This window comes from Natator depressus, chromosome 11 (genome assembly GCF_965152275.1).
Source record: "Natator depressus isolate rNatDep1 chromosome 11, rNatDep2.hap1, whole genome shotgun sequence".
NCBI lineage: Eukaryota > Metazoa > Chordata > Testudines > Cheloniidae > Natator > Natator depressus.
Window position 1 is genome coordinate 49,791,335 of NC_134244.1, and position 25,471 is coordinate 49,816,805.

The 25,471-nt window shown below is 40.0% G+C and overlaps 1 protein-coding gene across 2 annotated transcripts in view; it reads right to left on the minus strand.

Annotated features, from left to right (window-relative positions):
- CALCRL (calcitonin receptor like receptor) overlaps positions 1 to 25,091 on the minus strand; it is a 95,104-nt gene extending 70,013 nt beyond the window's left edge. Inside the window, exon 1 of one of the 2 annotated variants that reach the window (XM_074967740.1) lies at positions 24,812 to 25,091. The gene's annotated coding sequence lies outside the window, so the exon portion shown is untranslated. The remainder of the gene's footprint in view (positions 1 to 24,811) is intronic. The other variant, XM_074967741.1, reaches the window with a different exon arrangement.
- Positions 25,092 to 25,471: the final 380 nt, after the last annotated feature.

The following is a 25,471-nucleotide window of genomic DNA, read 5'->3' on the forward strand; positions in this document are numbered from 1 at the left end:
CTTATGGCTACAGTGAAAAGTTTGATAATGGGATCCAAATGCACTCTAAAGGTACAAACACAGAAGAAAATTAAGAGAACTCCAAATGTATTACTTTTTAAATATCTAATTGGTTTAAAACCAATCTCAAGTTATTTTTGAGTGATTTTTGAATGTATTGGGTTGGGAATATTGTCTCAACTAGAATTAGAGCCATAATCTAAATAGATGCATTATCTCTAATTCACATAACAGCTGGATGTCTGTGTTACTCCAGGGAAGATACACAGATTATTCACTCGGAGACACGGACAACCAGTGACCATCCAATTCCAAATCCCTGCAGACTGTATTTTAAATCCTTCCTTTAGACTTTGAAGTATTCACTGAATCAATTTGTTCGCTTTGAAAAATACCCTTTATAGCTTTTCTGGTTAGGGTGAAGTGTTCACAATGTCCCAGTGTGCTGAGGGTTTGTTAAATCTTTGCAGCCAGAATAAAACAATAGCACTGAGAGAGGGGTGTTAACTTCAGAGCCTAATTATAGCTCTTTAAATGCCATTTCCAGCTTCACTGCCCAAACAATACACCAGAGACATCCACCAAAGGTGATAGTTCAATGGAAAAGGACCTACCTGGCATATACTGATAATTCTTTCATTTGAAAGCATTTTATTATAATAATAAACCTCCACCACGACATACGAGCATTTGAAAGCATTTAAAACTAACTGTAAATCACATTTTGATTTTGAATGAAAGCTCTTGCAAAATAAAGAGTCACAGGTGGCAGCTGGGTTGATCCAAAGAAACCAAGGCCCTGATCTGTAAACACTTACATTTGAGTAACTTTATCTATGTGTCTTGTCAATGGGCTACTCACATGTATAAGTGTTTGTGTAATGCCGACAGACCCTGATTGTCAGCGGGGGTGATAGAACCTGGGACCTCTGGAGCTAAATGCATGAGCCTTCACTGCATAAGTTAAAAGCCATATGACTATTAGCTAAGGCTGTAGAGCAGACTCATTAATCTCTCTCTCTAAGTGGTCTTGGGGTCACTAGATGGGATAGAACACCATACCCAGAAGGTGTGTGGGTTACATTTGCAGGATCAGAGACTAAGTACCTGAATTTACAAACCCTTCCTGCAGTGAGTGGTTCCATGAAACCATTTCAGTGAAGCACTAAGAAAGCCACACTGGAGATGTTTGTTGAAATGAAATTTTTGATTAAGTAGAAAAAAATATTTCCACCAAATGTTTTGGTTTTACTAAAGGAAGACGAAGATCACGAAGTACACAGAGGAGAATTGGAATAATATGGAAGTGAAACAGAGACAAAAGGAACAAAAGAAGACCTCTCAGTAGATGGTTGAGTCAAAGAAAGGACCACAGAAATTGGAACAGGGAACAGAGAAGGGACTGGGAAGCATGTGCAGATTTTCAGAGAAGCATCAAGGAGTGCCAGAAAAAAATTATGAAAATCCTGAGCTTGAGCCCAGTAAAATGGCTGAAACAACATCTCTGGAGGGTTGTCAGAGCTCAGAAGACAGCTGGGAGAGCACTGGAAACGTAAGTCATGTAGTTTTCCAGCAACTGTAAGCTATTAAAACAATTGTTAGATCTGCATTTAATTTGTCCCATTTATAATCTTTTATGATCATACACAAAAGCCACTGTCCAATGCAAAAAGAATATAGATTTATTTTTGCAAGAAATAACAATTACTGCAGCTATGTAGTGTGTAAATGACCAATCCATCCAAATTGCCATCAACTACAGAAAAAAGGAGGAGGAGAGCATGGCATCCTTTTTCAACATACATTAGTTTTTTGCCTGAAGTATCATCTTCCCTTGAGCTTCTTGCTTGCCTGTAGGATTGCAATTGACACTGCTTGGCTTTGGCAGACTGTCCTAAAAATAGCAGCTCTGAAAGTATAATCTTATAAATACAGCCCTCCCACACTCGTCTCACCCCCCACAAAAGCTTACAAAAGATATGCCTCCGTAGACACAAAATTGCACCTGCTATCAAACACACACACACACCCAAAAAACCCAGAAGGGAACACCAATATACTTAGTTGAACTAAGCAGAAAATCAGGGTGGAATTCCAGATTGGTGCCTACAGATTTCTGAGTGCAAAATGAAAGTCCTCTAAAATAAAATGTTCTGCATTAGATAAGAATTTAAAGTGAACGGGCCAAAGATAGACCCAATATAAGAGAATGCATTTGCATTGCTACACTAGGTCTGGCTCTGGCCCCAGGTCTCGTCTATGTACCTCTGCTGACTGTTCAAGCTGGATTTTTTGCTAGAGGTAAAGGATATCCTCAGAGTCCAGACCAACATTCCCTCTAACACTGCCTCTGATAACCAAGACTGTGAATTCTGCTACAGAACAGCTGTGGAATGGCTGCTGAGTTTGCCTATGCAGTCTGCATTACTTCTATTTAATATGTTACTTTGCAAATACTTTATCACTTCTCATAATTAAGGTAATCACAAAGTAACCTATATCAAACCAAAATATAATTCTACTACATAAAACAGGATGTTGTATTTCTCTTTATTTTACTATACATTTACAGTAGTAAGAACAGGGAGGCATTGTGCCTTTCAAAACCTTACAGTGCTGAACCTACCTTGCTGAGTGCATTAAAAATAGAAAAATATGGAATATATTATAATGACGGTATGATCCTGATTCTCTTCTCACTTACACTGGTGTAAAACAGAAGCAAGTTTACTGAAGTCAATGGTGTCAATGTCAGACTGGTGTAAATGAGCAGAGACTCATGAATTGGGTTCTACATTAAACCACAATATACCCTCAAATGTTCCCCATGTGCTAGTTTTGTCTCTTCCCGTAAGAAAGATGTTGCTAAGTCTGAAAAGGCCTGTCTGGTCAGAGATGGCCATGATTCACTTGGTGATGAGAGGCTTCAAAAATGGGGATGATTTAACTGCAGAAAGGAGCGGGCAAATCTAGAAGGGTCTTGACTGAGGTTTTATATAAAATCTGAGAATGCCTTCCTGACTGTGCTAACCCCAAGCAGGGATTCAATAAAATTAATGGCTGGTAAATTTAAACATTACTTTACATAGCATATCATATAGTCAGTCTCTGAGATTCACTACCACAGAAGGCCACCCAGACAAGTACTGGAGCTGCTTTTAAAAGGTCTGGATAATTTTATTAGCATTAGTCAGGTTGGTAGCTACTCATGTTAAGATAAAGGTAATCAAATATCAGGCTTCAGGACACAAAGTAAATACCTGAAAGTGTCAGGTAGGAATTCTTCCTAGCTAAGCACATTTATGGGATTTATATTTTAAACACCTTCTGAGGAAGTATCATGTACAGGCCAGAGACAGAAGAATAACACTAGACTTGACCAATCAATGATCTGACACAGGATGGCAAATGCTGTGACACAGGGTAGAATCCTTTTAGATAACTAAAGGCATGAATAGCATTATGTATAATATTCTCAATATATTCTGATGCCTGAAAACATCATGTCTCTGCTACCAAATCAGAAACATCTGTTTGCATGGATGAGATTAATTAGTTTCATGTAGCAATTTGTTCTGGATCCAAGCTACCAAAAAACAAAAACAGAAACAAAAACAAAAAAACCTCCACAACTCCACACAATTGGGGGAGGGAAGAGGATGGGGTGCCAGCCTCTATATGCATCAAAAAGTTTGCTTTGCTTTATTGGAAACTTGGGAAGTTTGGCCATTTTACAGATACACTATGTTAATATGGTATGACTGTTAGAATATATATATATATACACACACACACACACAACTGCATGGTCCTATAATGGTACAAGCCATTGACAGGAGATTTCAGATGCTTAAAAAAAAAACAACAACAATATGAAGAATGTATATTCATTCCGTAAGGAATCGTTTTTCAAAGATAAAAATCGAATACATCAGATAATAAAAATTTAAACAGTAAACATTTATTTTGTCATTTCCCAATTCAGTTCTCATTTTTAGAATGTTTACATCAGTATTTTTCTTATTTTTGCACTTTACTTCTTCCTGCACAGTGCAAACAAAGGATGTTGCCCTTACCTGTGCATGGTAAAAACCAATGGAAGCAATGCAAGGGATCCGCAACCTGTATTCAGAGAACATGGGCTGCACAGCCACTACACTACATCTACCTGGTAGCCAGAATGAGGCCTACATCCCCAATCCTGTACTGTGATATCCACACTGGTGGATTACTGAACTCATGCAGATCACAATGAAGGATCAGAGCCCAAGAGGGAAACACATGATTAAGCCAATGTCTTTTCAGACATGGCGATACCCTACTTGTTTTTCAGCTGGAGGTCATGAAATTAAAATTGCAGGAGTGCAAGGAGTTGAAATTTATGTCCAACTCAGTGCGTAGGAGTACAGTTTGCACTTAACACTGCTTGTGCCACATGCTTAGCCTCTGCTCACATTGCACTGCAGAAACATTGTGCTTCTTGCTGCCCATGATGTCAGAATTTACAGGATTAAGACCCTTTTCTAAAATGGAGTTAATACTTAGGTTATGTCTACCCTACATCATTTACAGTGCTGTAGCACTTCTGGTGAAGATGCTCTAAGCCGATGGGAGAGAGCTCTCCCGTCAGCTTAATACAGTGGTGGGCAACCTGCGGCTCACAATCAGTTTACCCTGATGGACCGCATGTGGCCCGCAGGTTGCCCACCACTGGCTGAACTCCTGCCTCCGCGAGAGGTGGTAGGTATGTCAGCGGGAGAAGTTCTCCTGCTGACATAGCGCTGTCCACACTAGCACTTATGTCAGTATAACTTACATTGTTCAGGGGGGTGGATTATTTACACCCCTGAGCAATGTAAATTATCCAACGTAATTTGTAACGTAGACATAGCCTTACTGTAGTATAGGAATTGGGTAGTAGCCCTTTAAATTGTTTGGGAGATCCTCTATTGGGCCTTCCTGTCTTCCATTGCTATGGTCATCAGAACCTTGCCAAAGCAGCAGTGTAAATAGAGAGCTAGGCCTTGAATATTGGTCCACAGTTAATAAATGCTATTATTTGGATTCCAACTATGGATGTGAAGGTTCTCCATATTATTAATGTGTAAAGACCAGGGACTCAACTGACAATGTGGATATTCTGGGAACTCACTGGAATATAGAGTGACTGCAGAGGCCTAAGGAAAGTAAAACTAAAACTGCAAACTGCACAGTGTTCATATGGGAGAAAAATATCTCATTAAGAAGTTACCAAGATAGTTCATGGAAACCTGGAATTATCATGTCACAGACTGGTCCACTGTCTCATCGGGTAGAAGTAGCACCCAATCAGTTTTTGAGCACCACCAGTTCAGCAAAAGGTTCTTCATCAGTGATGGCTGTTATTGAGTCTACAATACAGCCTATCAATGACTAGTGATAGTACCAGCGAGTCTCATGTCCTTGTTTCTACTACAAGTGACCCTAACACTACAGAGCAAGAAGATGGTGTCGGATGCTGTAGTCATTAGAAAACCTCCCCAAGTAGCAGTGTACATAGGTAGGTAGGCCTTGTATATTTGTATGTAGTTGATAAACAGTTATTTGGAATCCAACTATGAATTTATGGGTTCTCCATATTATTGTTGTGTACAGAGAAAGGACACAACACTTACCTCATGATAATGTTTGTGAAGCTAAGCTAATTAATATTTGTAAAGCATTTTAGAGGGAAGGTGCTATAAAAGGACTACTAATATTATGTACAAAATCTGGAAAGATGTACATATATTCTACTAAGGACATCAGAATAAATTTTCAGTTCACAGTATGAATGTTATGCTCATAATTCTCATTATTTTATAAAGGAATTTGCAAACACTACCTCTGCACACAACTTCAGATATTACCTTTTGCACAGTTGAAATGCTATAGAGGAATTATATTGTCCCTTGCAGAAGAGTGTGACTAAATTATGCTAAAATATGAAAAAAAAAATTTATATGGAAGTATATGTAGATTAGCTAATCTTTTTTTCTCTCTCTCCACACACATGGGTTTCCCCTTTAAAAATAATAATAATTAATCATAAATAAATAATGATAATAATAAAAGTTAGGTTCGCTCATTCATTTGCCATCACTAAATTTTTTTTATCCTGAAAACCTAAGAATAACATTTTGTTAATGAGAGAGATTAAGTTACTCATTAAAACCATGTGTATCTACAGTAGCACAATTAAGAGCTATATAGAAGCACTATGTAAAGGAATGGAAGGTGGGTGATGCACAGTGGACCAGAGTGTGATCTAATTTACCCTGGTGTAAAACCAAAGTAATATGGTTCAAGTGAATGGATTTACAATGGTTTTACACTAGTGTGAATTGACAGTCAGGCCCTGCATGCTTAATCTTTATCCCACTGAAGTTAATGGCAAAGATCCTATTGACTTAGAGCAAGGTTCTATTTGAGCAAGATCATGCCCTTCGACCTCTCTTCTTTAGGTACTTATTAATGAACACTGACAAGATTGTGCTGGAAACCACATTTATTGTATTTATCACCACCTCTGTCTAGATTTTCATATTGCACTCATCATTATTTGATCAGCTTTTTTAAAATTCTCATTAATATACTGTACTTCTAGGATAATAATTTTTAACATAATAGATTGTTGAATGGATTTGAGTGAGGCATTCAGTAGCAACCAGAATTTGAAAGAGTAACATGGCACAGATTCATTATTATTATTTATCATTTGTATTACTGCAGCACCAAGTAAGAGCCTCACTCATGGACCAGAATACCATTGTGTCAGGCACTGTACAAACACAGAACAAAAAGAAGGCTCCGACCCCAAAGAACTTATAGTCCATTATAAATCAATCAGAAATTAACCAGAGAAAAAGAATAAATTCAATTAAGTCCCCTACCCTCTACTTGTATAAAATCAGGATTTATTCTTTCAACTTAGAGCCAGAAAACTACTCTTATGTTTCAGATAGGATGGTAAACATTCATTAACGATTTATTGTTGTTAACTGCGGCCCTGATCCTGCAATGTACTCTGTGCATGTGGCGCTCAGAGCTCCCACAGAGCCCTGTTGAATTCAACACACTGATCATTTTCTTAATGACATTGTTATGTCTACTGGAGGGGAGAAAAGATGGTCAATCACTTTACAAAACTAATGTGCATGAGGGGGAAAAGGCAGTGCATTTTCACATTTGTTCCCTTGAAAGAACAAGAGGCAGGAGCTAAGGAATATGAAAATGTAGAGTTTGTTCAAAATGTCTGATATGGAAAGAGGTCAGGAGAAAACTGAAATGTTTCATAGATTCTTCTGAGTTTGGATAAATATCTGTGTTTTTCAGAAGCTGTTCCAAGAAATTAGGGAATCTCACAAGAACAGGCTTTTTAGAGATTTTTCAGACACTTCCAGGTTATAAGTATGCCAGAAATAATGCAAGAGCTCCCTTTTTCCATGGTATTTTGGTACTTTGATTTCCAGTCCCTGTCTGAGAGTAGGAAGTGCAGAGGCATGTAAGCATTTAAAAAGGAAGATGAGTAAGTGAACTTTTTCCAGTTCTCAGCAAAGATTCTGTTTGAATTTTGGGTGAAGGAGAGAGCGGGTTCTGACTTTGTTCCAACCAGTTCACCCAATTCTACTTCAAATCCATTAATTAATGCTTTCTTAAAGGAAAACTTGGCAGGAGCAGCAGAGTTGCATTAGGCTTGTTACCAAATGGTTTTCTAACAACAGAGTCAAGCTCATTCTTTGTCACTGATTGGATCCTAACACAAGGTGCAGGCAAAAACAAAACAAAACAAAAAGATTAATCTAGTTTTCAGGGTGAACAATAACAAAAGAATAGCCTTTTTGCACAGCATTCCTTCCTTCTGCTTCGGAAAACAACACAATAACTTACCAAAACATTGACAAAGGGGCCCCTTTACCAAATGATGAACATAATAGGCTTGACTAATACATGTTTTGTTTTGAAGAAGACAGTTCCAATTTTTCATTTGTTGTCACTCAGTACTGAACATGTAACAGAAGGTTCTATTCTTGAAGTTCATCGCAGAACCAATTTCTTCTTGAGAGTTACAGAGAAGTGGGAATTCAGCTCCTAAAGAGCCACTAGGGATATGAGCAGCTGTGGAAAGATGGTGACCCAGGTCCCATAGTCTGGAGGGAAACACAGAAATAGATCCTCAGCAGGTGTAAATTGGATGCTCCATTGAAGTCATGCCAATTTACACCACCAAAGGATCTGGCCCACAGAATCAAGTGGGACATAAAGGATATGAGAATAGGTGAAAACGTGAGTTCTATAGTTTCTAGCCGAAAACACCAAGAGAAAATAAGGTCTAGGTACCAGCAGATACATTATAGTTGTATTGTTTTCCCTTCCCTGTCTGTGCATCTGACAACTGGGCAGGAAAGGCAGTCGAATCTCTTCAGCCAACACACAGCAGTTGCTTGATAACTCCATGACCTTCCTGTTAAGACGAAGGGGCCGCAAACACACATTAGAATCCCTATGACCTGTGACACCTTCAACACTGGAAGTTGTTGACCAACTGTCCAGTGTCAGGAAACAACTGTCTGCCGGTGACAAGCTGAATTTATCCCACCCTATGCCTATTTGTGCTCATTTATTAGGACACTGATATCTACAGGGCTGTGCTTTAAATCAAATACCCCCTATTTTGTAAGTTAGCTGTGCTAGTAAACATACTAATCATTTTCAGATTATATATATAGTCCTACTTCTCTTCCTGTTGATAACATGAAATTAGCCTCCAAAATTAGAATTGGATTGAAGAATGGCAGTTCCAGAAATCCTTGCAAACTTTCTTTGAAGTCTTAAAATTTTAAGTCTAATTCTCTGTGGCTGTAAATTTTGCACATCTAAGTTGAACCTATCGAGCTCCACCAGTTTATGCCAGCGGATAAATTGTTCTGTTGGCAATATTTGAGCCATGAACAGCATAAGTTACATAAGCAAATTCTGTGAGCTCTTTCAGCTAGTTGCTTTCTAAGGAAACCTAGTTAATTTAAAACAAAACATCCCCATGTAGCTGTAGGAAGCCCCGTGTTAGATCATATTTTGTTCCTAATTTTTCCAAATGCTCTTTTAGTCACTGAAAGGCCTTGGGCAAAACTGCTTTCTACAAAATACTCCTTGAATTGTTTTTAAAGTTCAGAAAATAATTGCCTGCCTAGATGCATTTAAAGATTGGCATGGATATTCTAGAAGGAACACATAACAAGCATGCAATGACAGAAATGTTGACGGCTATAAATTAGATGCTTTATTTTTAAAATTAAGCAACTTTCACACTCCTTTCTTCACCATGCTATATTTCTGTATTCTTTACTAAATAGATACTAAGTAACTTCATGCTTAGTAAATAAAAACTAAATTACCCACATGACTCATCACTTGAAATGGACACACCACTGGCAAATGGACACACTTTGTATTCCATACATGTATATTCTTCAATATTGGCTTTCTTTCTTCCTCATGTCACCACTAGCTCCTTTTTCCATCATCAGGTTCCTCTGAATTGTTGATGATTTTGCAAACTTACTTCTGCATGTGTAGTGCTTACTCATGCAAGGAGTTGCACTGAAGAACATGGGATGACTTGTTTGAGTAAACTCTACTTTCATCTGGAGGGGTTGTGCAAGATCAGGCTCAAAGGTTGCATGCAGTGGATTTGGGAGATTTGGAGTGGGTGGGGGAAACATTGGCAGCACTGCCAGTTCCAACAAGAGGCCCATGGCAAACCTGACCATAGTTAACAATTTGGAAAAGGTTTCAGTGTATGAAATCAACTCAAAACTCTTCCACGGGCACTTGCCACTAGTTTAGATTTTAATTGTCTTACTGTATAAGACCCATCAAGAACGGAATCTGCATATCTGGATATTGTGTGTTGAATAAATTTAAAATCACTGGATTTTTCCCTTGTTCTTTCATGTGATGGAATAGCAGCAGTGGGTTGAGCAAGTCATCCAGTAGGATAAGTAAATGTTAGATAAGCTTCTCCTCACTGCTCTGTTGACCTCACTTCTGACATGCAACACTCTTAATTTTCCCGTCCTTGCCATCTATTACACAAAGACTACCAAGAATTTCATATTAAGTTGTCTTTGTTATATAGATAAATTGCCCTCTAGGGACAAGAATGAGACCACCACATTTATTTTCACATATTACTTAAGAAGATAAAGCATTTGTGCATGCTGGGAAACACTTTCAGTTGTCACCAAGTTGCAAATTCTCACCTACATGGTAATTCCTGAAATTCACCCCATAGTGGAAGAGCCTGGGAATTCCCACACCAAGAACTACCAGAGGCCCCCTCACTTCCACAACATTGCCTGACTCCTTCATTTCCCGTTAGCCCATAGTCAAACGGTTCTTGCAGGAGTCATGTTGCCCCAACCAGGACTGTCCCTTGGATCTCTCAAGGAGAAGGAAGCTGCCCAATGCACTGAGCCCACATTTCAGACGGTAGAAGCAGCATATGATTTCTACAGGCTCTGTAGTATTGGTGAGCTGATAGCTCCCAATTCTCACCCACTGCCTTTCCATCCAGATCCTGACCTGATCCAGACCTGATCCTGCACCCCTTGACATCAGTGGAAAAACTCCCATAGACTTCAGTGATGTAGGATCTAGACTGTGTGGAGCTGACATCCTGTGGAGTCCCCAAGGGAAAAGGGAGAAGCATGCTACAAAGGTGGCAGTCCCTCTTTCTGTGATCTCACGCCAGCCTGGATCCATTAGGCTGACCAGACAGCAAGTGTGAAAAATTGGGACAGGGGGTGGGGGGTAATAGGAGCCTATTAAGAAAAAGACCCCAAAATTGGGACTGTCCCTATAAAATCGGGACATCTGGTGACCCTAGGATCCATGGGTGTACAGATGATACCCTCCAGCCATGAAAGGAGAGGGGAGCTTAAGAGCCACTTTATTAAAACCTTAAGTTTCAATGACAATCTGCACTACAAATACCCATCTTTAACCTCTAAATACCCATCAGCTTGAATCTGGACCAGGCCACATAGCCAAAGTTGGTAGACAGTGAAAGTTACCAAATTTTTGTCAAGTTCATTACAAAGGTATTAAGACTTTAGCCTAAGTAGGAAAGAAAGAAGTTGATTACTAAAATCAGAGGTAGAGGAGCATGAAATCTGAATGATAAAATGTTACTCCTTCAAGTTTTTGACATTTTATTACAAATTCAGAAAGGACCCATTTCTGCATACATTTTTCAAAGTTGTATGCATTTTTATTAGCAAACGTGGGCCCAATTGCCCTGGAAAATGGCTGAACTCCAGAAGGCCAAAGATACCTTCCACACTAAAACATTAAAGGGGAGTAAACCTGAGAGAGAGACAGAAAAACTATTTTCTTGTGAAATTTCAAGAAATAGTTATTTTTGTACTCATCTGTTCAGAACTCCAAAGTCAACAGCATGAGCTATTCTTGCTTATTTTCATTTTACTAATTACACTAGAACTAATTTACAGTTTGTAAGTTTTCCTACCCATCCCTTTATTACCTTAGCACATATTTACAGCTACCAGTGATGATACAAGTAAAAATATTGAACAGAAATTTTCTCCAGAATCTTTTAATACAATGTATTTTATCATTCAGTTAGAACTTCCCATAGAAGAACATTTATAGTAATAGTCTTACAGCGTTATAATAGGCCACTGGCAATTGAAGGAAACAGGAAATATAGTTGGTTTATAGTAAGATTGCACAAGAAAACAACATTGTCTTGGCTATCCTGTAGTAGCTCATAGTCCTATAGGAGAACAACCAATCAGCAGACTTTTATTGCAGCTAGAGGGCAGGAAAGGACCCCATGTAGTTTTGGGCTGCACATGCAGACATGTCACAAGACAGAGGTAACACCAGTTGCCCTTTGCATAAGACTGGTTCAACCACCCAATGAATACTGTGCTCAATTTTGCGACCTTTATTACCAAAAAATATTGACAAATGGAAAGGACCATCTAAACTGGTGTGGGCTAGGTGGGATGGGAAAAGATAAATATGCCTAACTTAGTTATAAGATGATTAAAGGCAGATATTATTACATCTCTCAAATATTTGTTAACACCAAAAGGAGTGAGAGGAATTATTTTGCGTTTAAAGGCAGTATATGACTAGAAAGAATAGGGCCAAAAGGAAAACTCTAGACTAAATCTCAAGAAAAATGTAATGACGACTAAATGTATTATACACCCAGGAGGTATCATGGAAGCCTCATCACTTGGCATGTTTAAGACTAGCCTGATTGTACTAATAAATGTAAAATAGGGAAGAATTGTTCACTAGCATCGATATGAAATGGATCAGCTAACAGGTCTCTTCCAGCTCTACATTATGTGGTTCTATTATCTCCAGGAAGACAAAGATACCGAATAAACACTAAGTTCTTTTTGCTTCAGCCTTAACATATTAGAATCTATATGTAATTCAATAAAAAAGTCTCTGTAACAGACAGCTAAAATCTTGTAATGGCCTAGATAGAAGTTCACACATCTTCTCTCTGTTTGGACACACTTTGAGTCAACAGGAACACAGGATCCCATGGTGTTCTAATTAACCATTTGCTAAACTCCAGAACTCATTCCAATTGTTTTGTTGCTGGATTAAAATATTGTACAACGTACATGAGAAATATAACAAAACCACTGTGAGCGCATGCCATATACAACTGCATCATTTTATTCATGTGTGCATGTAAACAAGTGGCAGCAGCTTATGAAGGGTTGTGGAGTACTAGGTTCACCTTGACAGATGGTCCTAAATATATGAGCAGAGCAGAGGGATCCTTCAAGGATTTAAACCTATGGTGGCCAGAGACCTTCCATTCAATTATTTTGTCCAGAAGGAACTTTCTACTCTTCTATGAAGACCATATTTTGAGCCTACGATCCATACGCGCCCCCATCACTGCAGTAGTCGTTATTTCCCTCATTTGCTTTAATCTTCCCCATTTTCAATACTTTTATCAGATTTGGTGCTGCCGATCTCATGATTTTATTGTCTCATGATGGTCTCACATATTCAATGTTTTTATTAAAGCCCCAACTTCTGTAGACACCTACTTGTGAGACTCTGAGCTTTCATATACACATACACACACAGAATGTTTATAGCCCATATAGTTTGGGAGAAAAGTTGAACAGATGAACCCTAAAGGCTCAAATCTAGGTTAAGTTTAGGAAAAAAATATTTTAAAAATTCATGATTTTTAGGATAATCTCATGATTTTGGGGCCCTGACTGAGGATTTTTGAAAAACACATGAGTTAGGGAGGGGTGGTGATGGTGGCTATCAATATGGCATTCTGTCCTGAGGAGGTAAGGTTATGAAAGAGGACTCACACTCTAGCAGCTGCCTATCACACTGCATCATCTTCCTGGGATGATAATTTTTCTCCCAGTAGGCTGAGAACATTAATTGGAAATGGGGCCTAAAATCTTTCCTGAATCTAGAACCTCTGGGTGCTGACTCCACAGGACCAGTATAAATTCAGTTGTATTGCTGGTACTCTTTCAAAATGTCCAGTACCCCCCACACACTGGAGCACCTGCCAACCATGGAGACTACAGTCATTTTGCTCTCGATCAGACTGATCCTGAAGTACTGCCAAGTCCTTCACTGTGTTGTAATGTGACTCCTGGAAAAGCTTAGCATGCCAGCAGATTGGTGTTATCTCCATATCGCTAAATAAAATGTGCCCAGCTGAACTCTATAGGCCAAATTCTGCCCTTGAATGTGCACAAATAGCTCTCATTGAGCTCTTCTTGTGTATATTTATAGTGTCTGGGAAATAATTTAAGAAAAATAGAGGGTAAGGCAGCTGGCCCGGGGGCTAGTTCTACAAAGTGAGAGATTCAGGTTGGCTCCCTGATCTAGCTAGAATCTAGCATTCAGCATCTGCGGGAGGGAAAGAACTCTCATAACATGCTGCCGTGGCCTCTCTAGCCAATACAGGAATGACACGGATGAGGTTTGAAGACAGCCCTAGACACTTCTTTCGGCCAGAAATTAAGTTGCTGCAATGGGAGAAAATAACTGACAGAGTCCTAAGGGAATCCTTGGACCCCGAAAGGCAATAAGACAGCATGAATAAATAAAAGGAGAGGCTGTTCCCAGGGCTTACTTGTTTGGCTTTCCAACCCCAATAGTTTTCTTGCTATTTCTATAGGCAGTTTTATTTCTTTAAAAAAAATAGAATAGGGATGATCTAAGTCAGTTCTGCAGCATTTCTATTTTTTGCACTGACATCTAATTTTAATGTCAATATTAATCAGGCTGTTATGACTTAGTAGACTGGGTAACATGCTCATTATGATAAAAGAAACAGAACCTTTCAGATCTTCATTAGTAACTGATGGATTAGCATGAGTTCTGCAACAACTGGGGAGAATCAGAGCACTCAAACTACATTAAGCATACGTTTTTTCTGATTGACATCAATGGGCCTTAAGCATTGGTGAGCTGGAGCCGGTTCACACCGGTTCACTAGAACCGGTTGTTAAATTTAGAAGCCCTTTTAGAACCGGTTGTTCCACGAGGGACAACTGGTTCTAAAAGGGCTTCTAAATTTAACTGGCCAAAAGTGGCGCCTTAGGCACCGACTCCATGGGCGCTCCAGCCCTGGAGCACCCAAGGGGAAAATTTGGTGGGTGCAGAGCACCCACTGGCAGTTCCCCGCCCCAGCTCACCTCCGCTCTGCCTCCTCCCCTGAACGCACCGGCCCGCTCTGCTTCTCCCCCGCCCCGGCTTCCCGCAAATCAGCTGTTCGCACGGGAAGCTGGGGCGGGCTGAGAAGCAGGCGGCAGCTTCTTGCTCATGCCCAGGGAGGCAGAGGTAAGCTGGGGCGGGGGGCGCAAGGAGGGCTGCCCACCCCGCAGCAGGTAACCCGGTGGGGGGGGGCACGCAGGGGAACTGCTCCCCACCCCAGCTCACCTCCGCCACCCTTGGCCTGAGCGCGAAGCCGCCTCCTGCTTCTCAGCCCTCCCAGGCTTCCCACCGAACAGCTGATTCACGGGAAGCCGGGGGAGGGGGCGGAGAAGCAGAGCGGGGCAGCGCGTTCAGCGGAGGAGGCGGGGTGGAGGTGAGGTGATCTGGGGCTGGGCGCGGGGTGGGGAGCTGCTGGTGGGTGCTCTGCACCCACCAGATTTTCCCCGTGGGTGCTCCAGCCCTAGAGCACCCAGGGAGTCGGTGCCTAAGGCACCACTTTTGATGTGATCAGTGGGGGAGTGGCTGCTCCCCCTGCTCCCCACCTAGCTATGCTCCCCCAACCCTAGGAGCCAGAGGGACCTGCCGGATGCTTCCTGGGAGCTGCCCAGGTAAGCACCGCCGGGACTCCCCACCTCGCCCCCCGGCAGGTCCCTCTGGCTCTTAAGGGTGGGGTGGGCACCCAGTACGGTGGCCCACGAGACCCTCCTGCCCGGGTCTGGGGGCAGTTAGGGGACATGGGAGGTGGGTGGATGGGACAGGGGTCCTGGGGGGTCATCAAGGAATGCAGGGGGTTGGATGGGGCAGGAGTCCCGGGGGGCGAGGGTGGGCAACGACCCCCTGGGGGGTGAGGAGGGAACCCGTTGTTAAGATTTTGGCAGCTCATCACTGGCCTTAAGCATGTGCTTAAATGCAGTGCTGAACTAGGTCAGTAAAGAGTAATATGGTGCAATAAGGACCACATTTAACAAGAAAGAGAGAAATAGGAAATAGCCAAGTGGAACATACCAAAATAACATTGAAAGAGGAACCTTAGCTTTGATATCTCCTGAAATGATTTGTTTTAAGCATTCAACCTTTAATAAAACACTAACAGCTTCCCCATGAGTTAAAAAATCTCGTTTACCAAACGTGTCCAGTTTAGGGTTGCCAGGCATCCAGTTTTCGACTGGAACACCCGGTTTTTTACATTGCTGACTGGGCTGTTAAAAGTCCAGTTGGCAGTACAGTGGGGCTAAGGCAGGCTCCCTACCTACACAGCTACCGGAAGCAACTGGCATGTCCCTGCGGCCCCGAGGTGCAGGTGCGATCAGGGAAGCTCCATGCGCTGCCCCCACTGCAAACACCACCTCCGCAGCTTCCATTGGTCAGGAACTGCAGCCAATGGGAGCTGTGGGGGTGGTGCCTGCGGGCATGAGGGCAATGCACAGAGCCTTCCTGGCTGCCCATGTACCTGGCGGCCACTTCCTGGGAGCCATAGTAAGTGCCACCAAGACCCCATATCCCCTCTCGCACCCGAACTCCTTCCGAAGCCCAACGCCCTGCCCCAGCCCTGAGCCCCCCCCTACACCCCAAACCCCTCATCCCCGGCCCCACCCCAGAGCCCACACCCCCAGCTGAAGCAGTCCCGCACCCCAACCCCCTGCCTCAGCTCGTTGAAAGTGAGCGAGGGTGGGGGACAGAGAGCGATGGAGGTAGGGGGGATGGAGCGAGTGGGGTGGGCGGGGCCTCAGAGAAGAGGCCAGGAAGGGGTGTTTGGTTTTGTGCAATTAGAAAGTTGGCAACCCTAGTCCAGTTACAATGGATAAGTCTGTTCTTCTCAAGAACGGCTTTTCAAGAAGGATGCAACAACTGGGAATTTCTCCTTTTCATTGTACAGTTATTTGCAGAAAGTGTTTCCTCTCCCCAACAGCTAGATGTGTGCTAAGAGCAGACACTTATCTTTTATTTAAAGGAAGGATACAGCAGAGGTTAGTTTCATATACATGAGCCAATATAGGATAAGCTTTTGGCAGTGTTGTCAAGCTGTCCTGTTAGTGCCTGGCAAAATGACTCACTGGACATCATCACAGGAAAGGAAATGGAACAGAATAAAAACGGAACAGGACGGGGGCTTAAAGAGGAAAAAGAGTAGGGAGAGAAAGGAAACAGGACTGTTTAACGAGGTTACAATTTCTGTACCTGTGTAAGATGAATGATATTTAACAGCCTGTGATGGTTCTGGGGGTACCCAGGGTTGTGAGTCTCCTTGTCAGCCCCTACTTCGAGTGAGAGGGGCCATGCGATGGTGGCTAACACCACCAGCCCATTAAAAGAAAAGGAGTACTTGTGGCACCTTAGAGACTAACAAATTTATTTGCGCATAAGCTTTCCTGAGCTACAGCCCACTTCATTGGATGCATTCAGCAGCCACTCAAGCACTCTCTTTCAGGCTAGGCCAGCCTGCTCTTTACCCTGCAGGGGAACAATAGATGCACCCCAGGTCCTGAATCTCTTTGAAGCATCGCCCTGTGATATCCAGCCCCTGATGCTGGTTACTCACAGAAAGCCCAGCTCCCCTGCCCCCAAAGGAGCAGGATACCCCAGTTTACTAGTTTTACTTTAAACCACCACTTCTGTATAACACACAGCACTCACAATAGAAAAAGAAACAGAGTATTTCAGAAAAGGTGGCAATTCTGCTGGAAATGGTTACAATGTAAACTAGCATCATAAAACACTCCCCTGGGCCTTAACTTGTTAACCGTTACCTTTCCTATTTAAAAAAGTAGGTTTTCCCTCCAAAGTTCAGTCTGTTCCACAGCTGGCTGGCTTCGCAGAAATCAGGATACGTTTTTCACAGGAACATCCCTTCTCCTCAGGATGTCTCCGCACTAAAAGGATATAGAGTGCCTGTACTGAAACAACCTTTTGTCTTTATTCAAAGGTAGGGTGATTCCCTGGCAGTTGTAATGTTCCTTGTTTGCAGTTATGTCTGATAGTTTTCCATTGAAAGTCTTGGGATGAAGGAAGGCTAGGCAAATATGCATTGCATTATACCACCAGCGAAGCTGGGTGGAGCGACAATTCCTTCCTTCTGGGATGGAGCATCACCAAGACATATTAGCCCCTGGTCATTAACTTATTTTCATAAAGCATATTTTCAGGATAGTTATATTATTCCTTAAATATTACCCATACAGAAATCTCACAATGATTATGAATCTTGACAAGTTATGAACTCTCTGTAGATGCCTTACATGCTACTCTTTATGGATCAATACTCTGCCAGGCATGTGTTTGGTGTAGTGAATTTGTCAGGTCTGAGTTGAGAATTGTTCACAAAGAACAGCGGTCTCTTTGCCAGGGGGCCTGTGTATGACACAGCAACTTTGCAGTGAAGCTACAGACTTGTATTGCCAATTGTTCTTAGAACTTTTCAACTACCAGCATAGTCTTGAGATTCATCAGTCTTTCCATTTATTTATATCATGTGTGCTCTGGTCTCACTTATAGGTAGACCAGGGCATCACAGAATTTGCTGAGCAGGTTTCCAGAGAAAGCTAGTAAGGTATTCCATTCAGTGTGTACCCCCTATACAGTCATATGGGCATAACTTCTCCATCTAAGTTCATGGACTATAAACAACAATATCTGTAGCCTCCTCCATAAAGGAAACAAACAGCCACAAAGTGAAACTTCATCATTTAAATGAGGGGGGAATTGAAATGCTCTGGAAAATATACCTATACAGTATAGGAGAAGTAGACATAAAGGAATTATTTCTGGCAATGCACTTATTGAGAACAACTGTACTTCTGTCCATTGCAATATGAATCTATACATCCAACTTAAAACCCACCAGAACATAATGACCACGTCAGACACAGCCCTCAAACTATCTCAGCAGCACACTGACATGACTCTTTTGCTTGCAAAAGTATGGAGTTGACTTCTTGTTCTAATGAATTGGTAGAATGTGTAAAAGTTCCTCTACTCAAAATATTTTTACAATGAAAGAGCCATATCTATACAAGCTATTATGTTACTTTGGGCAAGAATGAAATAGAAAACAATATATGGATTGTCTCAGTAAACACATGTTTATGATAACCTACTGCAAAGCATCTTCCTGGGCTCAGAGTAACTGCAAATGTGTCACTTGTGTGACCAAACTTCCCACTGACTAAAATGAGAATTTGGGTTTGCAAGGAAGACTTCTGGAACTTACTGTAAAATGAGTCCAGATAGTATACTCTCACAGAAGCTATTAGTAATATTAGAAATAAAGCTGGTTCCAATACCTTCCCTGACTCAAAACTGAGCTTTGGGGTTGAAATTTCTCATCCTGTACCAGATGCAGATCTACAGTTGTATTTTATCATGATTTCAAAATTCTGAAGGGGTACCGAACACTGGTAAAATGGTATATAGCAAAACAAAATATCCTAAGATGCAAAATGGCATGCTTGAGAAATCATCTTGGAAAATGCCTGAGAAAGGGAACATTTTTCAATTGTACATTCTGCCCCCAAATCTCAGATTTATACTAGTTTCTAAAATATTTCTCACTTTTAGACTCCACAGTGACACCTGCTGGATTCAATGAACTGAAGGGTGGATGTCCCCATTATACAGAAGGCTGCACGATCATCCCTGAAAAGGTATGTTTGTATAGTAAAATAAGACTGTACAACAATTTCCTTTTCTGTGTATAGCAGGTATCCACTGAAATACACAATCCCATTCATGGCGAAGCAGGGTAAGGGGCTCACTCTGTTAAGATAGTCATTGAAATACATCAAAAGAGAATTATTGGACGTAAGATGTTGGAAACAAATTACATTTTTGCTGTCATCAGAAACAGATGGGAATAAATATTTTTAAAAATCTCAAAACAAATGAATATTGATACAAATCTAACTGCAAAGGAGATCCCAGCACAATATTTTAATTGGTGTTAGGTTCTCCCCTCCACCCACCAAAGTATATTGATTAACCAATAGCTTAATGCACTCAAATCAGTTATTACCTGCAATGTTTTTCTGTAACAGCCATCATCATTATACACACAAAAGAGACAAATAAGAATATAACGAGTTCCATTTTATGTAATTCTGTACTACTACAGTTCCTGCAGTTTTCAAATATGGACTTAGCATTAAAGAGTTCTCGATAATGTTGAAAGAAGGGTTTTAATTACTATGGTACCAATTAGACTATTAAGAGTAAATATAATTTACTAAACACTAAAGAGATCATTGCTTTAAAAATAAAAATGTCTATAGAATATTCTTTAGAAAAAAGTTTAATCATCACTGTGTTTAATTCATAGTACTTGGTATTCCAGTTTGAGCCTGGCTAATACAAGCTATATTCTGCAGTTCTTACTCAGACAAAATTCTCCTTGAACTCAGGGGGAATTTGCTTGAGTAAAACCTGCAGGATCTAACCATGTATCAATTGACATCTTCTAACATTCCATTAGTTGTTTATTTGTCAGGTATGGTTTAACGATGTTCCAAGCAATCTGAACTTCTTGGAACAGATCCTCAGCTGGTGTAAAATGGGACATTTCCTTTGAATTGAACAGAGATATGCTGATTTATATCATCTGAGGTACAGTAAACACATCACTTAGTTTAAGTCAAGCCATTTTTCAAAAAAACTTAGTTCACTTTAGAAATAATGAATTTCAATTGTATCTTATCCTGGAAAAGCTGCTCTAAATAAATCACTCTAATCCTACTGGACAATACATACTGTAACAATGATTAAAAGTGTTTGCACAGAGGTAGGGCAGAAAAAAGAATAGCTTTGCTGGGAAAATGTAAACACCATAAACAAGCCAGAGGAACCAAAGGCAGATATGCATGAGAAATAACTGAGAAAACAAGACTTTGATTGAAAATGCAAAAGTTAACTCTTCCAAGTCTGCCTCTGTTTCAAGAATAGAACAAAGAAAATGCTGCAAAAGCAAAGATACTCAATGAAAACTAATTTAATTCATATTTATAATTCTGGAGCGTTTAGAGTTCTCTAAACAGAAATTAGATAAGGAATGGTCTAATTTCTGCTTCTCTCTGTGTAATGTATATATATTATACTGAAGATATCTCACTAAAAATAAGATACTGTAGAGTATTTTAATTGATGCTACCAAAATAAGTACAATTTAAAGAGAAAGGGGTTTGACCATTAATGGGACAAATTCTCCATGTTTTATCTGGTTTACAAAAACCAAGAATGGCACTGAACTGTATTCAATTCCAAATATTGATCCTTGTGCCTCGTATTTTTTTTTCTGAAGAACACAGGAATTGAATGGACAAACCGGATTAGATCCAATTTGCATGACATCTTTTAAAAACAGAATTTCTCTGATTATGTCAGAAAACATTAATCAAATCATGAATGAAAAACAGCATGGTGCGGACAACAGAAACCTATCAGGGTTTTCTCATTTGAAAGCTATTTTCTTGACAAAAAATCACGTGTAGTCTGGTTGTAGAATTATTCACTTGTTCCTAAGCACAATGCTATGCTACAATAAATTCCAAAATTCTGGCACGTTATACATTAAAGTCTTAAACATTTCCCCTCCTAACTGAGAAACTAAGCCTAGAGAAGGTGTTTTCAATAAGCATACCTCTTAATCAAGTACACTTTTTGATCTAAAGTTGATGCAACACCAACGAGAAGTTATTGTACATGCTTTTACAGCAGAGGTGAATTTGGGCTGTGAGTTTATTCCAGTATTCTGCATACATTCATAAATGACAGCTAAACAGTATGCATAGAAGGAATTTTACCAGTAAAACCAAGAAAACTATAAACAAATGCACAGAAGAGAACAACTTCTTAAAGAAAGCTTAAATCAAGTAGCCTACAGAAATGTAGAAACTAACTTTTCATTGAAATTGCTCATCTTTAATATATACTATAACACTTACTAGAAATATATTTTTAATATCACTGCATATATTTTAATATTGGAAACAGACTGGGTTCAGTATTTTCTTAGAGGAAGTTACTGAAGTATTCAAATAAGTTTTCCTTTGTGATTTATGAAAGCTTTGTGGGTCCAGTCCTACAGAAGCCTCACACATGAGTAGTTCTACGGCAGTCGATGGAACTACTTACATTTGCAAGAACTAAACTGAGCAAGTATTGGCAGGACAGGCCGGTTTTATTCTTTATTTCCTGCTATCTGGATTCAGACACCTTTACTCATGTCGAGTAGTAACTTACTCTATGAGCAGTCCTATTGAAATCAATGGAACTCTTCAGAGAATAAGGTAATGCTCACCAGGCAGAATCTGACCCCCACTGAATTTTGATTAAATAAGTTTACTCAGTACTTTCAGACTTAAAATGAATAATTAATATAATTTTTTTTTTAAATTACTAAAAAATGTCTATCAGCAGCCTGTCAGTAAAAAAACAAAAAGGTGTAAGGGGAGACATCCTGACATCTGTGATGCAGTTAATTCCTCAGCACAAAACTAAACCTAACTATAACATGCACACCTTAGGTGAAATGCTAGTCGGTGGAAAAACACTCATGGACTTCAGTGGGGCCCGGACTTTATCTGTTGTACCAAATCAGAAAAAAAAGTTGTTTTGTTGGGATAAATCTTGCATTTTTGAAAATTGAGCAGAACTCCCACGGAAGTCAATGGGAGTTTTGCCTGCTGAGGCTCAGTGTATTTGCGTTGAATCACAGAGCACGATATCACTGAGCTTGAATAAGCCTGGGAGAATCTGAATGTTGAGTACCACAGAATTTGGTCCTACCCCTGGTTTGTAGTCAGGTATACTTAATACCTTTCTTTTGTACATCAAATCATTTGAGCCAAACTGTTCAGCATCACTGGCTGGTTATCGCGTATAAAATATGCTAATCATTTTTGATTAGGGCCTTGCTCCTGCAAACACTTACACACACGCTTAATGTTGCACGTTTGAGTAGTCCAATTGAAATCTCTGGTACTACTCACTTGAGCAAAGTTAAGCTTGTGAAAGATTGGAGCCTAAACCATTTAGCGGAAACAGTTGTTGTATCCAATTATTTCTAGCATCCAGTTAATTAAAACAACATTAGCACTGATTTCTGTATTTTTTTATTGTTTGATTTTATCAACTCTAAATGCCTTTTGCCCCACACCTATTGCGAGTTTGGGACTGATCCTGGGATCACTGACAGTTTGACCTCAGTAGAAGCAGAATCATACAATTAAATACAGTAACTGGCTAAAACATGGTGCCTACAATAGATAGTATTACCATGTCTGAACTACTACATTAATCACACGTGCAAAATATATGTGAAGTAATACACAACATACAGCTGAACACATCCTCCCTCATGCTGCCGATCTCTGTGTGTTCTTTAAAGCAGTGGTTTTCCACAGGGGTCTGCAGACTACGTCTAAGGGGTCTGCGAAAGACAAACTAAAAACGAACTGAACAGAATTCAACTATATAAGTAGACAATAGATTTCCAAAGAGCTCTGTACCTCCAGTCGAAGTTTTCTAGGGGTCTGCAAATAAAAAAAAGGTTGAAAACCACAGCTTTAAAGAAAAGATGCAGCCAATAAAGCCGACTATCAGTCATGCTGATCTAGATTAGTGTAACTCCTTTGATTTCAATGGAATTACTCTAGATTTAGAGGCAGTGTAGCTGAGAGCATAACTGAGCCATTTATAAAGCATCATACTTAATTGTTAAATCCCCCACAGTTGCAAATGAGTGACTAGGTTCCATGATATATGAAGATTACTCTCATTTGCAGCAGATTGAGCCTGGCCCCAGGTATTAAATGTGAATTTATTAAGGTAAGATAGAAACAACATAGACGCTTCTATGATTTACCCTCAAAATGTGAGTAGGGGCTAACTGAATTATTGCAGGACAATGTCTCATTTGTCTCTCCTATGTACACTGTCACTGCTATTATTTCTCAACATAGATTTCCAGTACTAGCATACATTTACACGGGGGTTTTGAGTCTAATGATCCATGATACCAGCGCCCCCCCCGCCATCATACTTATACACACATGCAGCAATTGACTAACAAAGGTAACTGATCATAGGAATGTGGCTTCATGGATACAGACAGGAAATACTACTTCTAAATTAGAAAGTTTAATCCTCTCTAGGGCAAATAAGATAGATACCGAACTTTAGTGTCAGCTTAACCCTTTATACAAAAATGCACCCACTCCAATCATACATTTCCAATTTTCCACATTGCAACGGTTTAATAAGTGGGGGAAAGGAGGAAACATTTTTTTAAACTGATCAACACCAAAGAAAAAACTAAACCACCAAACCCCCCCCACCCCCAAACCAAAATTTAACCCACCCCCACAAATAACATCCCACCCCTCCCTCTGCCACACAGGGAAAAGAAACCTTGAAAAAAAGAAGGGTGAAAAATACCCTCACCAAAAACTGACAAACACAAAGTTATTTTTTCCTTAAAAATGACAAAACCCTTTTAAATTCTGTTATAAAGCAGCAAGGAGTCATTCTGGTCTAACTCAGATGTAATCTCTTTCTCCTGTACAATAACAATGAAAATCCAGTAAAGAAAACTGCTCTGCTTTTATCACTTAATTCTTCCTCTCTTGCAAGAACCCCAGTTGTCCTGAATTAGTTTTAAGGACTATTTCCCAACCAGTAAAGCCCTAATCCTCTCCAGATGCAAATTCTGAAACCTGATCAGCTAATATTAGGGTTTGTGAAAAAATCCTTTAAGTGCTGACTTGGGTGTCTTGTTTGTATCATTCTTTTTATCAATCCAACTTTTGATAAATTTGTTAAATATTTTAACAATAATATCAGTTATAAAATCAGCTCAGCATTTGTTCAATAAAAAACATAAACAAAGACTTTTTTTCTTATAGCTCTACCTCTGCAGATTACCAATATGCTCAGGTTAAAAAACAAGCAGTTCCTCCTTATAATATTAATATCCATTTTGATAAGTACATTCAGATGCCACAAGGATGTCACTCTTATATAATACAGTAAATCTGTTTTAATATGTACTCACCAAACACAGTTCCTTTGAAAAAAAATTCAAATAAATTCTTGGATCTCAATTTGATTTTTGCCTTTCAATTTATGAAACAGTGTGATTCTCCCCCTCCCCGCAGCAAGGTGGAGAATGATAAAAGACCTACAGTCTGATCCTGCAAGCTGGGTATAAATCCAGTTTATCAGAGCCTGATGATCCGAATGTAAGAGGTTACTTCTGGTCTTCTGTGGAGAGAGGGGTTGCTCTGAGGAGAATTGGAAGGGTTGTCAGATTGTAAGTGATCAGCAGCAGAAGGGAAACATCAGAGCTTCCTGTTACATCACTCTGACCCCGCCTGCATTTAGTATTAAATTTCTTTCTTTCTCAAATAGCACACCCCCAGAAAGCAATGCTCCTCTAATATTCCCAGACAAGAACTGGAGACAGCCTGAACACTGACATGTTTCATGTGGTATCCAAATGTATTGTTCCTAGTGAAAGCTAGTTTACTTTCACCTTCACTGAGATCTGTTGAAACTTGCCATCCAGATAAACTAGTGCCTTGAAGTGAATCTGAAAATATTCATTCTGTTCCAAAAAGGGGGCTTAATTGCTTGTTTTTTCACATATCCACTCAGTGGAGCATGCCCAGTTTAAAACAAGTTCGAGATAAATAAACCAACCTAAATCTTTACT